Source organism: Elgaria multicarinata, chromosome 1 (genome assembly GCF_023053635.1).
Source record: "Elgaria multicarinata webbii isolate HBS135686 ecotype San Diego chromosome 1, rElgMul1.1.pri, whole genome shotgun sequence".
NCBI classification, from domain to species: Eukaryota; Metazoa; Chordata; class Lepidosauria; order Squamata; family Anguidae; genus Elgaria; species Elgaria multicarinata.
Genome location: NC_086171.1, coordinates 208,964,777 through 208,981,903, shown reverse-complemented (window position 1 = coordinate 208,981,903; position 17,127 = coordinate 208,964,777).

Below are 17,127 nucleotides of genomic sequence, written 5' to 3'. Positions count from 1 at the left end.
TTAGCTAGACGGGGCTTTATCCTGGGGTGAACCCCGGGATCGTCCCTGTGCATCCACATGATGCACAGGGGATTTTGGGATCAGGGAGGGATCATAGAATCATAGAATAGCAGAGTTGGAAGGGGCCTACAAGGTCATCGAGTCCAACCCCCTGCTCAATGCAGGAATCCACCCTAAAGCATCCCTGACAGATGGTTGTCCAGCTGCCTCTTGAAGGTCTCTAGTGTGGAAGAGGCCACAACCTCACCAGGCAACTGATTCCATTGTTGTACTGCTCTAACAGTCAGGAAGTTTTTCCTGATGTCCAGCTGGAATCTGGCTTCCTTTAACTTGAGACTGTTATTCCGTGTCCTGCACTCTGGGAGGATCGAGAAGGGATCCTGGCCTTCCCTTGCCCCGGGATATAGCCTTCCCCTTTGGCCCTGGTTTCTCCAGGGTCCTGGGCTGAGCCCGAGACTGCAGAATATGTGGCCTGGTGCCACTGGTTGACCCGGCTCTGCGTGATTCCTTGTGAGAAGCCAGGAGCCACGCACGGGATGCAGCGCTCCTCAGGAGCACTGCGCCCGTCGAGGGTAGGGTGGGGGGAGCAGTGAAAATAATTTAAATTTTAAAAAGGACTTACCTTTAGCGCACAAGCGTTCATGTGCTGCTGGTCCTTTAAAAAAAAATTAAAATTGGTGGACTATGCCTTTCCTGCTGAGGTCGTCATGAGTCACATGTAAACAGAGGAGGGTCTCGCGTTAAACACAACGCGAAATCTTCCCTCCTCCGTTCGCGGGATAGCAGGTAGGTCTAGCTAAGGCCACAGACTGTCAGCCCAACCCACCTCACAGGGTTGTTGTTGTGAGGATAAAATGGGAGAGGAAGAGGAGGATTATGTACACCGCCTTGGGTTCCTTGCAGGAAAAAAGGCAGGATATAAATGCAATAATAAGTAAATAAATAAATGAGTCAAAAAGGCCTCTAGGGTAGCAGAAGTCCTTCTAATTCTCTCCAACATCACATCTGCTCTCTGAGCATGTAAATAAAGCCACAACGTGTTAAGTCAGAGGTTGCTTGTTCATTCAGGACAATGATTGTATAAATAGACAACCACCCTCCCATCCATATTTCTTTCTCCCGCCAGCACTAGCACATTCTGTTCATGTGAGAGTATTCCTCAAATTGATTGTCTGTACAAGTGATTTTTAATTAATTCAGCGTGACTGAGCTCAGACGTTTTACAACCGTCTTCTAGATCCTCAATGTGTCCGTGTTTGTTTATTTATTTATTTATTCATTCATTTATTTATTTATTTTGTATTATTATGCTTTGATCTAAATTTCTAGGCACGTTAGATACCATAAAAAGGAACATTTGCATATATTTCCCCCCGAGTTCTTACGAGGCGCTTTAATAAAAGCACGCACCTTTAAACCAAGTCACATAGTCAAATTGGCATCTTTGAAGGAGAAGCCTCTATTCTCAAACACAATAAATAGCCATCTATTACTATGTTAATTTGAAAAGCAGGTCATGGGAAATTAAATTGCTTAAAATAGGTCACCAATTATAATTCTGCATTCTATTAAAACAAGCACATCTCTGAAATCTTTATTAGTTTATTTTAATTACAAGCACCAAAATATTCAGTGCTAAATTATTACCATTTGTGCATTTTACACTGGTCTGGGTACACATCTTTTGTTGTTGTTCATCTTCTTCATGCATTAAATTCTGCAGATCACACTATCTTAGGTTGTGTGTATTTTTCCTTAATTTATTTACCCATCATTGTAATGTTATGATCAAGATGCATTTGAAACCAAAATGGAGGAGAGGGGAAAGAGAATGCTCAGAATATTAAATATTGATGCACTTTTAATTAGCTCCCCATTGAAACACTAGAAATACAGGGCCTCTCTGAGAACTACCAGTAAGTAACCACTAGTCAACCGCTCGAGTGTTATCAACGGCCCAAATTAAATTCTTCAGTAGGCGATTCATTATTTTGAAATTGCTGGAATAAATCCTGCTTCTGAATGATCAGAGTCAAATTTCCTCCCTCCGAAAGCCAAATGCTTGTTTTGGCCTTGGTGCCGGCCCGCCCTTATCTCCCCAGATGTGCCACTTCTCATTGGGGTGGGGAGAAATTTTGGTAAGCATGGGTAGTTTGAAAGGAAGGTTTAAAAGCCTGTCCTTGACAGGATCGGATGAGGAGTGACCTTTACTTATTTATTTATTTATTTATTGCATTTCTGTAGCGCCCAACAGTCGAAGCTCTCTGAGCGGTTAACAAAATTAAGACAATTCAAAGTATAAAACAACAGTATAAAACCATAATATAAAATACAGTATAAAAGCACAACCAAGATAAAAACAGAAGCAATGCAAAAATCCAAATTTAAAACAGCAAAGTTAAAATTAATTTATAGACTGTTAAAATACTGGGAGAATAAAAAGGTCTTCACCTGGCGTCTAAAAGAATATAATGTAGGTGCTCATGTGTCTTGTGTTTATTATATTTTACTACATAGACTCACACACACACACACACACACACACACACACACAACCCTCTTCAATTAATTCATTAATTTACTCTTAATCCTGCCCCACACTGGAGTGATTGTGTGGTGTAGTAGTTCAAGTGCTGGTCTGGGACAAAGGAGACCCTGGTTCTAGTCCCCAATTCACCATGAAGCTCACTGGGGCCTTAGCTAGACCTAGCGGCCTAGCGGGATGGAGGGGTGAAGATCTCGCAATGTTTTTATCATTAAATCTCCCCCTCTGCTGTTCACATGTGGTACGTGATGACCTCAGAGGGAGAGGTGTCGTGCCCGCCATTTTAAAAATTATTTAAAATGCGCAAAACGTAAGTACTTTTCAAAAAATATTTTCCCCCCTCCCCCCCACCCCACCCTTGATGGGTGCAGAGCTCCTGAGGAGCTCTGTACCCCGTGCATGGGTCTTGGTTCCTTGCAAGGAACAGCGAGGAGCCAGGACAGACCGCAGCGCCCAGCCATACATTCCGCAGTCTCTGGCTCACCACGGAAAAATCAGGCCTAAAGGGGGGGGCGAGGTCCCAGGACAAGGGAGGGATCATCCCTCCCTGATCCCAGGATCCCGTGTGCGTCCTGTCCATCCCGTGTGCACAGCGATGATCCCGGGGATTGGCCCGTCTAGCTAAGGGCTGGGTCACTTTGCGCCAATCACTGACTCTCAGGCTAACCTACTTCACAGGGTTGTGGTTGTTTTGACGATCAATGGAAAGGGGGAAAATTATAGACACTGCCTCAGGCTCTTTGTGGGGAAAGGCAGGATAGAAATGCAACAAATAAATAAAATCATATTTTTTTTAAAAAAGTCAAAAGCTGAGATAGCTGTACGGACATTTCCAGTGTGTTCAAGGCTGTGTATAGCAGAGCAGCAGGTGGGTCAGAGCCCCAGAGCAAAGGCTGATACAATGACTGGTGGCAGTTGTCCCACCTCTGCCTGGAGACGCCAGGGTTGAATCCGAGGGCATTTGCAGATACATCCGGCACCAGCCTCTAGGGGGCCCTCGGCATAACGGGCTCAAGTTAAAGGAAGCCAGATTCCAGCTGGACATCAGGAAAAACTTCCTGACTGTTAGAGCAGTACGACAATGGAACCAGTGACCTAGGGAGGTTGTGGGCTCTCCCACACTAGAGGCCTTCAAGAGGCAGCTGGACAACCATCTGTCAGGGATGCTTTAGGGTGGATTCCTGCATTGAGCAGGGGGTTGGACTCGATGGCCTTGTAGGCCCCTTCCAACTCTGCTATTCTATGATTCTATGATTCTATGATAGTGCCTCCAATGGCCCATGGCCCCCGCTGCCCTTCCAACAAAATCCCCCCACCGCTCCTTGCACATTCACCCACCACTGCCGTTCCATGCCACCCACCCCACCCCCTCCAGGTTTTTAACCTGGTGGAGGGCACTGGCAACAGCTCCTCCTCCTCCTCCTCATCTGGACAGACCCACTGACACAACACCAAGCCTGCAGGCCCTGTGTGAGATTTTAATTTTAAAAAAAACAATAAGGGCAGATGGTTGACGTAAAGTCAGCCCTGCACCCTCATTGGCTGTGTATCACCCTCCCCCCAAACACAAGCAGGGTCTGATTGGTTCAGATCGCTGCTACTTAAAACATAAGTACAAAAAAAATCTTCTAAAATGGAGTACTATGGGCCTGTAGGCTCAGATATGGCACTTCCTTTTGCCAGCAGGGCCACCTGGGTGGGTGAGGAGGAGGAGGAGGCAGGCTCACGGACAGGGGTGGGCCCTTCTGAGCCTCTGGGACTTTAGCAGCTGCCCACCCATGCTGACTCCTGACGCCGGTCAGGTTTGCATGCAGAATATGTGCTCTGCCACAGCTGTAGTCCTTATCAACTCACAGGGCCTGTTAAGCCATGGCTAGGCCACTACCCTTTTGCAGCAAATGATTAGTGAGTGTGTTTAAATCGTGGTTATGTAGCCACCATGGTTAGGAATGGTTCACACAACACGCTAAGCCATAAAGGGCCCGTTCAGACAACACACTAAGCCACGGTTAGACTGCCAACCCTTTTGCAGAAAATGGTTAGTGAGTGTGTTTAAACCGTAGTTATGTAGCCACCATGGCTAGGAATGGTTCCCACAACACGCTAAGCCGTAAAGGGCCCGTTCAGACAACACACTAAGCCATGGTTAGGCCGCTAAACCTTTTGCAGAAAATGGTTAGTGAGTGTGTTTAAACCGTGGTTATGTAGCCACCATGGTTAGGAATGGTTCACACTACACGCTAAGCCATAAAGGGCCCATTCAGACAACACACTAAGCCACGGTTAGGCTGCCAACCCTTTGCAGAAAATGGTTAGTGAGCATGTTTAAACCATGGTTGTGTAGCCACCATGGTTAGGAATGGTTCGCATGCCACATTAAGCCATAATGTTTAGCTCAAAATGCTTAACCATCACGGCTTAGCATGTCTTTTTAACAGGGTCATACTCTCCTCCTCCTCCTCCTCCTCCATCTTCAAAGACCTCGGGAAGATCTACAGCAATGTCCCATCCATGCAGACCAAACCTGCTTAGCCTTAGTAGCTGAACTTCACCATAACAAGGGTCCCTCTTTTGTTGTGCACAGGTAGGTAGGGTGACCATATGAAAAGGAGGACAGGGCTCCTGTATCTTTAACAGTTGCATAGAAAAGAGAATTTCAGCAGGTGTCATTTGTATATATGGAGAAGCTGGTGAAATTCCCTCTTCATCACCACAGTTAAAGCTGCAGGAGCTATACTAGAGTGACCAGATTTAAAAGAGGGCAGGGCACCTGCAGCTTTAACTGCTGTGATGAAGAGGAAATTTCTCCAGATTCCTGATATATACAATGACACCTGCTGAAATTCCCTTTTCAGTACAACTGTTAAAGATACAGGAACCCTGTCCTCCTTTTCATATGGTCATCCTACAGGTAGGGTGACCATATTTGGGAAACCGAAAAAGAGGACACCTAGTGTGTGTGGGGGGAAGCTACTTTCTGAGTCCTGCAGAAAGTACGTTATTCCCCCGCCACCTTAAAGAACCCGATTGGAGTGGAGGAAGGGAAAGGATTTCATTCTGCACCACCACCATCCACTCCAATTGGGGCCTTTTCTATAATGTCCACGAATGACCCACTTTCCCCTTTAAGACCTCAATTGGAGCTCGGGGTGGGGGAATGATGTGCCTCAAGAAAGCATGTCATTCCCTCCTGCCATGCTAATGGCAGCCTTAAAGGGGAAGGTGTGTCATTCCAGGACATTATGGAAAATTATAGAAAATCCCCCCTGACACCATGGAAAGAACAAAAACCAGGACAAATCCGGGGAAATCCTGACAGTTGGTCACCCTATGCACAGGAGGGTGAAGGCATAAAGGTATCAGAAGATCTCTAAACCTACCAAAGAAGAATAAGCTCAACAGCTCTCTGGGGCAAATCGACATTAATTATGCATTGGAACCTTGGTGTGTTATGTATTCAGAAAACACCCAGATTATTTACTCAGTGGATTATAAAAGCTCCAAAGGAGTTGTTTATGATCAAAGATAAATATGTGGTTTGATTTACAGGCAGTCACCATGAAAATTCAAGTCCGACATCCTCATTTTTACTCAGGCCAACTGCAACTGCTACCCCACTTACCCAACAGAGGCCTAGGCAGGATCTACACCCCTGTTTTAAAATGGTTTATAACAGTAGTGACAACAGTTGTAGCCAGGATGCACTCCATATACAGTTTTCAAACCATTTTCAATGTGTCATATCCTGCTTGGTGTAGATCTGGGCCTTAGCTAGACTGGGGTGGGGGGGTGGGGGGCGGTTACCATAACGATCTCACGATTTTATGATCGAAAGATCGTCGCACTGGTCTACATGCGGTGCGCAACATTGTGGCCACCATTTTTTTTTTAAAGAAATAGGAGCGCACGAGTGCCTGTGCGCAGAAAAGTAAGGTTTTTTTTTTAAAAAAAACAATAATTTCCCCGGCTCCCCCCACCCCACCTCAGATGGGCACAGAGCTCCTGAGGAGCTATGTGGCCCGTGCCCGGCTCCCGGCTACTCGTGGTTACTCGCGAGAAGCCAGGACGAACCGCGACCCCTGCCCACACATTCTACGGTCTCGGGATCAGCCTGAGACTGCAGAAAAAGCAGGCTAGAAGTGGAGGGAGAGATCCTAGGGCAAGAGAGGGCTCATCCCTCCCTTCTCCCGGGACCCCCTGTGTGTCATGTGAATGCACAAGGATGATCCTGGGGACCTCCCCAGGATATCGCCCCTTCTAGCTATGGCCCTGGCCCTACTAAAAAAACAAATTGAAAAGGAAACCATTTGAACTTAAACCATTTTAATAATTAGCCTTAAAATAATTAAAGTATTCTAGAGTGTTTAGGGTAGGGAGCAAGGTGAAAAGGAACTGAAATGGGTACAATGAGCTTTAACATTAACTTGGCATTTGTCAGCAGAAATTATTTTTTTAAAAAAAAAATACAAGTCCCTTGGAAATTAGAAATTGCACACATTTTAAAAGTCAAAAAGTCTAATTCCTGAAAATTAAATCATTTGTGAATTGCATCCCAACAGAGCATCCCCCAGCATCTGGTGTAATATAGGTTTACAGCTCTCAATCTGATCTTCTGGGGTTCCTCTGACAGCCCCGCCCCCTTCCTGTGGCCCCACCCACATTTCTCCTGAATGCTCAGGGTTTGGTGGTTTTCAGGCTTTGGCAGGAAGGTTGGATGCCTCTCCTAAAGCTTAGCTTTCAGCTAAGAGTTGTTGGCATTTTGCCCCTGCCCCCTTTTGCCTTCTGCCCTACTTGTCACTGCAATCTACCTCTGAAAGCTCCTTCACAAAGGCATTCAGACCTGGGCTGAAAGAGGATCAACAGCCCCTGGATTAAGAGCTAGTTTAAATCTGAAAGGCAAGCAGAGAAGGCGTCCAGAATTCTCCACTGGGGGAGCCAAGGCCACCACTGTGATAACCACATGCCACCAGGTCTGTCATGAGGGTGAAATGGGGAATGTTGCAGGTAGACCAGCATGAGGAAGAAGAGTGAAATAAATGTAATCAATTTCCCTCCACCACCACCCAAAAAAGTCCTAACCTTATTTAAATCTCAAATGATTCACCCATCTGCCCAGACACACATACATCCTAACATACATCCTAACAGTTACAAGGTGGGGGATACTTGGCTCAGCAATACTACAAATGAGAAGGATCTTGGAATTGTTGTAGATCACAAGCAGAATATGAGCCAACAGTGCGATGTGGCTGCAAAAAAAGCAAATGCTATTTGGGGCTGCATTTATAGAAGGATAGCTTCCAAATCACCCGAGGTATTGGTTCCCCTCTATTCAGCCCTGGTTAGGCCCATTCTTGAGTATTGCGTCCAGTTCTGGGCACCACACTTCAAGAAGGATGCAGACAAGCTGGAGGGGGTTCAGAGGAGGGCAACGAGGATGATCAGGGGTCTGGAAACAAAGCCCTATGAGGAGAGACTGAAAGAACTGGGCATGTTTAGCCTGGAGAAGAGAAGACTGAGGGGAGACATGATAGCACTCTTCAAATACTTGAAAGGTTGTCACACAGAGGAGGGCCAGGATCTCTTCTCAATCCTCCCAGAGTGCAAGACAAAGAATGATGGACTCAAGTTACAGGAAGCCAGATTCCGGCTGGATATTAGGAAAAACTTCCTGACTGTTAGAGCAGTATGACAATGGAGCCAGTTACCTAGGGAGGTCGTGGGCTCTCCCACACTAGAGGCCTTCAAGAGGCAGCTGGACAACCATCTGTCAAGGATGCTTTAAGGTGGATTCCTGCATTGAGCAGAGGGTTGGACTTGATGGCCTTAGAGGCCCCTTCCAAATCTACTGTTCTATGATTCTATGATTCAATGTCAAATATTAGCAGAACACACACACACCTCACCCACTGGGCAGGTCTCTTTTCTTTTTTACAATCCCCATTGCATAGTAACCCTCAATGCTTATTATGAAATACGATGATTTAAGTGACTATAGCGGTTCATGAAAAATGACCCCAATAAACGGCTTCCTGAAAATGAGATGCAGTAAATTAGCACATTCCTTAACACGATCATTCGGGTTCTATGCCGTACATTAGCCTTAATGCGCTTAAATGGACAGTTCACCAGCCTATATATATATAACATTTTAAAATTATTACCCCTCCTCCCCACCCCCAGAAAAGGGCCATTGCTAAAAAGGCATAGGCTTGTGTGCTCCATCACTTATGCAGATGAAAGGGATTTTGTAACACACACATACAAACACAAAGCAAAAACCCAAACACCCAAGTTACTGTTACTTTTAGACAAAGTGCAAATACGCTTTTCATTGCATATTAATGAATTGCTCGTGCTATAGCTCTTCCCGGCACATTTTTATGCAGATTATATAGCAAAGCTATTTGCACAGTTGTATCTAAGATGAATGTACTTCCTCCTTCCACCCCCTCCTAAGAGAAACCCAACGATTACTCTACTCTATGAACATAAGATAGGGTGGCCATATGAAAAGGAGGACGGGGCTTCTGTATTTTTAACAGTTGAATTGAAAAGGGAATTTCAACAGGTGGCCTTTGTATATATGGAGAACCTGGTGAAAATCCCTCTTCATCACAACAGTTTAAGGTGCAGGAGCTATACTAGAGTGACCAGATTTAAAAGAGGGCAGGGCTCCTGCAGCTTTAACTATTGTGATGAAGAGGGAATTTCACCAGGTTCCCAATATATACAAATGACACCTGCTGAAATTTCCTTTCAATTCAACTGTTAAAGATACAGGAGCCCTGTCCTCCTTTCCATAGGGTCACCCTACATAAGAACACAAGAAGAGCCATGCTGGATCAATCCAAAGATCCATCTCATGAGCCTTATGACCAATGACTGGAAAACACCAACAAAAAAATTGTGTGTTTACCCCATAGACTAAAGCATGAAAATATATATGGGAAAGGGATCTGTGCTTTTCTCATTTTCGCAAGTGCAAATTTGCACAAATTCAGGAAATTGGATAAAATCCAGTTCCTCCAGTGAGTGACAATGGAACAAAAAGCACCGGACAAATCACAAAATTCAAACGGAATGGATTTTACAAAATCCGTACATCCCTATGGGGGCCAGGAGAAGTCGGTGTGGCCTCTGGGGAACTCCGGAGGGCCAAATCTGACCCCTGGGCCTAACGTTCTACACTCCAGTCTTAATTAGTAACTAGCTGTTTTTTATTTTTATTTTCAGTTCGATTTTAGTACTGCTACCTCTTGATGTTTTAATAATTGCTGATCTCTTTTTCTGATGCATTGTTTTGTTGTTGTTTATTCTCTTGATTTATCTCTCTATTGGAAGCCACTTTGGTTATCATTTCAATAGAAAAACGAGCATACGTATAATAAATGAACCGGGCGAAATCAACGAAGAATGAGAAAGTCCTGCTGAATTGGACTAAAAGTCCCAGCGTTCTGGGTTATATCTTTGTGATCAGAAATTCTGTGCTTTGCTGAGTTTGCAATGCATTCCACAAAACAGAACAAAACTATGCAACAACATGCACACCTTTGAAAAAGAAAAATGTCCAAAGGACACTGGGCACATCTTTAAAATGCACACAGGCACAGTTCCTTCAACAGGTGCATGAAGGCAAAAATGCCTACATTTGAAAAATGTGCAACCAATGCCTACATTTGAAAGTTGCAGAGAAAAATACATACAGATGTGGGCGCAGGGGGGGAAACGGCTTGTATGGAAGGACAGTGTGACCAAAAGCTTGTATGGGAGCTCAGTGGTGGAAAAACAAGGACCTTGATGAGCAAGAGCAAAAGGTTTCTCTTCAGCTATTCCCCCTTCGCTATTCATAACTTCATAAACCCCTATTATCTCTCTCCCTTCCTCCATCATCATCTTCCCCTCCCCCCCAAACAGACCCCTCTCCTCCAATAGGTGAGTTAAGCTGAGAGACTGTGACCAGCCCAAGATTATCCCATAAATGTTCTGGCTGAACCCAGGTGTTCCTTCCAGGTTTCGATCTGCCACTCTCTCCGTTACGAGTATGCTGGCATGCTCAGCAAAGGAGCATACTGCTTAGGGGGACAATGGAATCTCATTCCAAATTAGTGGCTGGAAAGGCATCTGTCAGAGATGGGCAGATGTCTGAGCTCCTGCCATCACAGGTTAGTCCCTTGTCTGTCCTGGGCACAGAATCAGAGAGCTGAAAGGGACTCAGGCTTGCAGGCAGGCGTCCCATAAACGCATTGCCCACAGATGATCCCCCACACAATGCAGGCCTAAGCTTGCCAGAATCAGAGAACAGGAGCACCAAGCAATGTCACCAGCTGCTCCAGATGACTCAAGCCAAGGGTTCCGAGCGATGTTGGAAGGCGAGAACCCAGTTGCTTGGCGATTTCCTTCTTCCCTCTTTGGAGGCTTGTCACGCTAGTGTGAGGATGGCGCTCGGCCACGAAATAGCCTCTGCTGGGTGCAATACATGAAGTCTGGTGACTTGTCTGATGTGTTTCCTGGACGTTCAAGCTCTATATGTAGAGGAATGTTATCACACAGTCCAGCAGCTTGGCATCTTGCTACATCACTGTGTATAGAAGAGAGAGAGGTGCAAGCTGGCCCAATATAAATGGCTGCAGTTTTAGATCTCCAGTAATTAACTCAAAGGCTTGTGCATCTGTACATATGTGGATACTGTGGGCGGAAACCACACTGTTTGTCCCCATTTGGTAACACCCTGGTCCTATCTTGCTAATAATCTCTTCTCTTCCCTAAATTGTGCCTGATGTGTTATTTTCACAGATCATTAAAACCACCGTCTTGTTGGCTTTTGCTTTTCTCTTTTCTTTTCTTTTCTTTTTCTTCTTCTTCTTCCTCTTCCTCTTCCTCTTCCTCTTCCAAACACATTCTATTCCCAGCCTATCCCAAAGGCTTAGAGCCAGTAGCAACATGATCATAAGGTCAAAAGATTCTTCTCAAATTATTGTTGTAAGGATTCTCTTTAGATATTGGAGATGAACCTTTCTTTGGGATTTGGTTTAACTTAATAGCTAAAATGTTTCTTTAATAAGCACACTGATGACTAGAAGACGCTTGCTATAAGGTGACCATATGAGAAGGAGCACAGGGCTCCTGTGTCTTTAACAGTTGTACTGGAAAGGAATTACAGCAGGTGTCCTTTGTATGCATGCAGCACCTGGTGAAATTCCCTTTTCATCACAACAGTGAAAGCTGCAGGAGCCCTGCCTAGTGTGACCAGATACAACAGAGGACAGGACTCCTGCAGCTTTAACTATTGTGGTGAAGAGGGCATTTCACCAGGTGCTGTATGCATACAAAGGACACCTGTTGAAATTCACAAAGATGGCAAAAATGCTCTCTTCGACCTTTGCTAGACCTACCTGGGAATCCGTGTGAGAGGAGGGGCAAGCGTGCAGTACAAGTAGCGTGGGCTGTCACTCCAATCCAAACATCAGATGCGTCGGGCTGCAGGAAAGCCCAATCACGTCTGCCTTTGTTTGTTTGTTAAAGGGGCCGCTGCACAGGAACGCTTGAGCGGCAATGGTAAGTATTTTTTTAAAAATATATATGTTGCCGCTCCCCCCCTGCCCCGATCTCCCCCCCCTGAACTGATGGGCACAGCACTCCTGCGGAGTGCTGTGCCCCATCTGCCGCTTTCCCCAGCTACTCACGAGTAATTGCGGTAGCCGGGAAAAGTGGCGGAACGGTCTACATGCTTGCGATCTCCAGCTCAGCCCAAGGCCGTGGAAAATACCAGGCTACAACTGGAGCCCATTACTCTGGAGCAAGGGAGGGTTGACCCCTGCCTGAGCCCGGGATCCCCTATGCGTCATCTGGATGCACAGGAGCAAGCCCGCGGTTCATCCTGGGCTAACCCGTGGTCTAGCAAAGGCCTTCCTCACTCCGATGCCCACAAACTCCTCCTGCACAGCTCCGTGCCCATTTCCTGAGCCCCGCTACTTGTGGGGAAGAGGGAGGGGGGGAACCAAACAAACATTACAAATTGATGTGGAAATGCGACGAACCAAACTTAAGAGCTGAAGAATGAGAAAATGAGAGAAGCCAAAGTTGCCAGATTCATCCCTAAAAGAAACCTGGGTTCATGTTGTACAGCAAATTCTGTTTCACAGCTCCGTTCTTCTCGTAAACCAACAACAATGTATGAGAAACTTTGCATCGTCACTTTTTCTGAAAATCAGGTGGTAGAAAAATGGCTCCAGCCAACTTTTCCCCCAGCATCAGTGTCCTGGAAGCCATTTTCCTCCTCTCCGCAGCGATGGTTTCAAGTGAGCAATTTCAGCTGAGTCTGCCACGAGACCTCTGTGAATGAGTGGATGGTGCAGCAATGGCATCCAATGTCATATGGATGTCAAATTATTCCCTCTGCAATTCAGTCAGCAGAGTAAAAGGGCAGGGAAGGAATAGAGAAGAAGAAAAGGGAGGCCTCTCTCTTGGAAAGCATTACCAACAATGTGCCTCCATCATGACTGGCTCCATTGCTTTTGGTGAGCCTTCACCATGTGCCCTGTGTGCTAGAAGGCAGATGCTAGAACCACAAGGGTAGGCAAAAGGAGTAGGCAAAGGAAAATCAGGTCCTACCTGTAGATTGGCAAAGGGTTTATGACTTCCAATCATTTCACAACAGCAACAACAGAAAGCCTTTTCACCCTATGCTAGCTGGGCATGCTGGGAGTTGTAGTCCAATGCCTCTGGAGGGCACCAAGTTGGGGAAGGCCATTCGGCCTCATTTTTACGCTGTAAATGTGGATGGTTTCTTCTACGCGTACTCAAGAGTTCTCAGAGTCTCTTGGTTTCATGGATTGAACCAGGGAACTCTATTCTTCCGTGATCCCCAACAGCCGTGGATTCTTACCTCTTGCTTTCCTTTAGCCTAGTTTCTAAGATAGGTGACAATTGCACCGAGAACAGGGAGACTTTCAGCTGCATGTCCTCCGAGCCTTCTTACGACCATGGAAGCCTTGAAGCTAGAAAGGCATTTGGCCAGGAGATGGGAACGGCAGGCTTTCACCTTCCTGGGTGAAGGACTTTCAAGGCCAAATGCATCCCAGCCCTTTCGGCCTTTGTTTCCTTCAAGCTAGCACAAACCACCGCAATAGCTTCGGGGGGCTGAAGGAGAGAAAGAACAATCACCCCACAGCTGCACTGCCATCAAAGGAGCATGAGGCCTTAGCTAGAACAGGCTTTATCACAGGGTGAACCCCAGGATCTTCCCTGTGCATCCACATGACGCACAGGGGATCCCGCGATCAGGGAAGGGTCATCCCTCCCTTGCCCAGGGATCTTGCCCTCCCCTTTGAGCCTGCTTTTTCTGCGGTCTCGGACTGAGCCCGAGATCGCAGAACATGTGGCCCGTTGCAGCAGTTTGACCCATCTCTGTGCAATTCCTCACGCAGAGCCGTGAGCCGTGCATGGGGCGCAGCGCTCCTCATGAGCACTGCGCCCATCAGGGGTAGGGTGAGGGGAGTAGGGAAATTAAATTTTAAAAAGACCTACCTTAAGCTCACGAGCGTTCGTGCACTGCTTCCCCTTTAAAAATAAAAGTGGCGGACACGATGCCTCTCTTCCTGAGGTCGTCGCGCCTCACATGTAAATGGAGGAGGGATCTCGTGTTAATCGCAATGCGAGATCTTCCCTCCTCCATCCTGGATTATCAGGTAGGTCTAGCTAAGGCCTGAGTTTCTTGAGTTCCGGAGCCTCTCCTTTTGTGCCCAAAATAACAAAGGGCAACTAATACCACAAATACCCCAATACCCTGACGGACAATTCTTCTACATTCATTTCCCCCCCCACAAAATCTCAAGCCATTTCAGTGCTGTTTATGAAGAAAGGTGCACATTATGTTAAGTTCTTACAAAACAACAAACTGGGTGAAATTCTCTCACCCCTGGCCAGATTCAAAAGGTGCAGCTACTGCCAGCACAGAGAGGACCATGTTATATCTGCCTGCCATGTAGCTGTTAAAGATGAGCCTGTCAGAAAAAAAAGTAGTGGCAACCCTAATTTTGACAACAAACATGGAGAAATCCACAGGGGCCTAATCTACACCTACAGCCCTTTCGCAAGGGAGGTTGGGAGTTTTCCTGCTTCCGGGATCGGCACCCACAGGGCACAGGTGAGCAAAGTTTTCTGCATTTTCAGGAGTGCCATTGCGGGAGGACGTGTGCCCAATGTTGGTGCTTCCACACGTGGATCGGGAGAAGTGAGCAGGGATAGGCAGATTACACAGCTACAGGGATGAGGTTTTTTTTTTTATGACTCATCAGTGCTGTGCACAAACTCAAATGCACAGCTGCACATGGGGTGGAAAGGGAGTCCATCAAATGTGCGATGCTGTGCAGAGATACGTTTGTGTTAAAAAAAATGCACACGCTCGTCACCACCACACACCGATACACATCCAAAACATGTGGCAAAATGGCGGCCGCATCCACTCCCACACACCTCCGAAATACCTGCACGTGCCCCTGACAGCTGATTGGCTGTTCGCTGAGCCAGGAACTCATGCTGAACAGCAACAGGGTCACAAAGGGAGGCACACCAGGCGCGGACTTCGGAATTGTACCAAGAGAGCTGATGAAAACATGACAAAAGCAGTCAGCGATATTTCAGGAAAACTGAGGGGTGGACCTGAGATCACCACGGGAGGATCTGTGCGTCATGTAGCTTGGTAGAGATGACTTCGATATTATTCTGGAATAAATTGCTGGTGTAGACACAGCCATGGATTCAAAACCAGATATTTAGGAGCTAAGCCCTCTGCCTGGATTGATGAATCCATCAATTTTGCTTTATAGAATCATAGAATCATAGAATAGCAGAGTTGGAAGGGGCCTACAAGGCCATCGAGTCCAACCCCCTGCTCAATGCAGGAATCCACCCTAAAGCATCCCCGACAGACGCTTGTCCAGCTGCCTCTTGAATGCCTCTAGTGTGGGAGAGCCCACAACCTCCCTAGGTAACTGATTCCACCTTTGCACTGCTCTAACAGTTAGGAAGTTTTTCCTGATGTCCAGCTGGAATCTGGCTTCCTTTAACTTGAGCCCGTTATTCCGTGTCCTGCACTCTGGGAGGAGCGAAAAGAGATTTTGGCCCTCCTCTGTGTGACAACCTTTTAAGTATTTGAAGAGTGCTATCATAGGGTGACCATATTTGGGAAACCAAAAAAGAGGACACCTAGTGTGTGTGTGGGGAAGCAGCTTTCTGAGTCCTGCAGAAAGTACATTATTCCCCCGCCACCTTAAAGAACCCGATTGGAGTGGAGGAGGGGAAAGGATTTCATTCTGTACCACCACCATCCACTCCAATTGGGGCCTTTTCTATAATGTCCACGAATGACCCACTTTCCCCTTTAAGACCTCAATTGGAGCTCGGGTGGGGGAATGATGTGCCTCAAGAAAGCATGTCATTCCCTCCTGCCATGCTAATGGCAGCCTTAAAGAGGAAGGTGTGTCATTCCAGGACATTATTGAAAATTATAGAAAATCCCCCCTGACACCATGGAAAGAACAAAAACCAGGACAAATCTGGGGAAATCCTGAAAGTTGGTCACCCTAGCTATCATGTCTCCCCTCAATCTTCTCTTCTCCAGGCTAAACATGCCCAGTTGTTTCAGTCTCTCTTCATAGGGCTTTTTTTTCCAGACCCCTGATCATCTTGGTTTCCCTCCTCTAAACACGCTCCAGCTTGTCTGCATCCTTCTTGAATTGTGGAGCCCAGAACTGGACGCAATACTCTAGATGAGGCCTAACCAGGGCCGAATAGAGAGGAACCGGGACCTCACGTGATTTGGAAGCTATACTTCTATTAATGCAGCCCAAAATAGCATTGGCCTTTCTTGCAGCCATATTGCACTGTTGGCTCATATTCAGCTTGCAATCTACAACAATTCCAAGATCCTTCTCATTTGTAGTATTGCTGAGCCAAGTATCCCCCATCTTGTAACTGTGCATTTGGTTTCTATTTCCTAAATGTAGAACTTGGCATTTATCCCGATTAAATTTCATTCTGTTGTTTTCAGCCCAGCATTCCAGCCTATCAAGATCACTTTGAAGTAGGGAGGTGCTCCGCTTCTAATCGGACCGGAGAAGCAGTAGCGGAGCGGGGGGCTTCGCCTGCCCTTAAGGCGGAGGCGAAGAGGATTGGGGGGCCGGCGGAGCGTGGCGAGGAGGATTGAGGTGAAGGCGGATCCTTCGCCTTGATCCGGAGCTCCGCCGGAAAGGTAAGTGGGGTTTACCGGGCCCTGCCGCTGTCGCTGTCGCCCATGCGGCGACAGCAGCAGGGCCCGGTAACGCCCCCCGCCCTCCTCTCCCTTACCTGCCTCCGTCCGCGGTCCGTCAGCGTCTCCAATTGAGCCCGTGGTTCCAGCAGGAAGTCTGGGCCGCAGTTGCCCAGACAACGTTAGCCCTCCTCCAGTCGTCCGGCACCTCACCCGTCTTCCATGATTTTGCAAAGATAATAGACAAAGGTTCTGAGAGTTCTTCTGCTAGCTCCTTCATTACTCCAGGATGCAGTTCATCGGGCCCTGGAGATTTAAACTCATTCAAGGA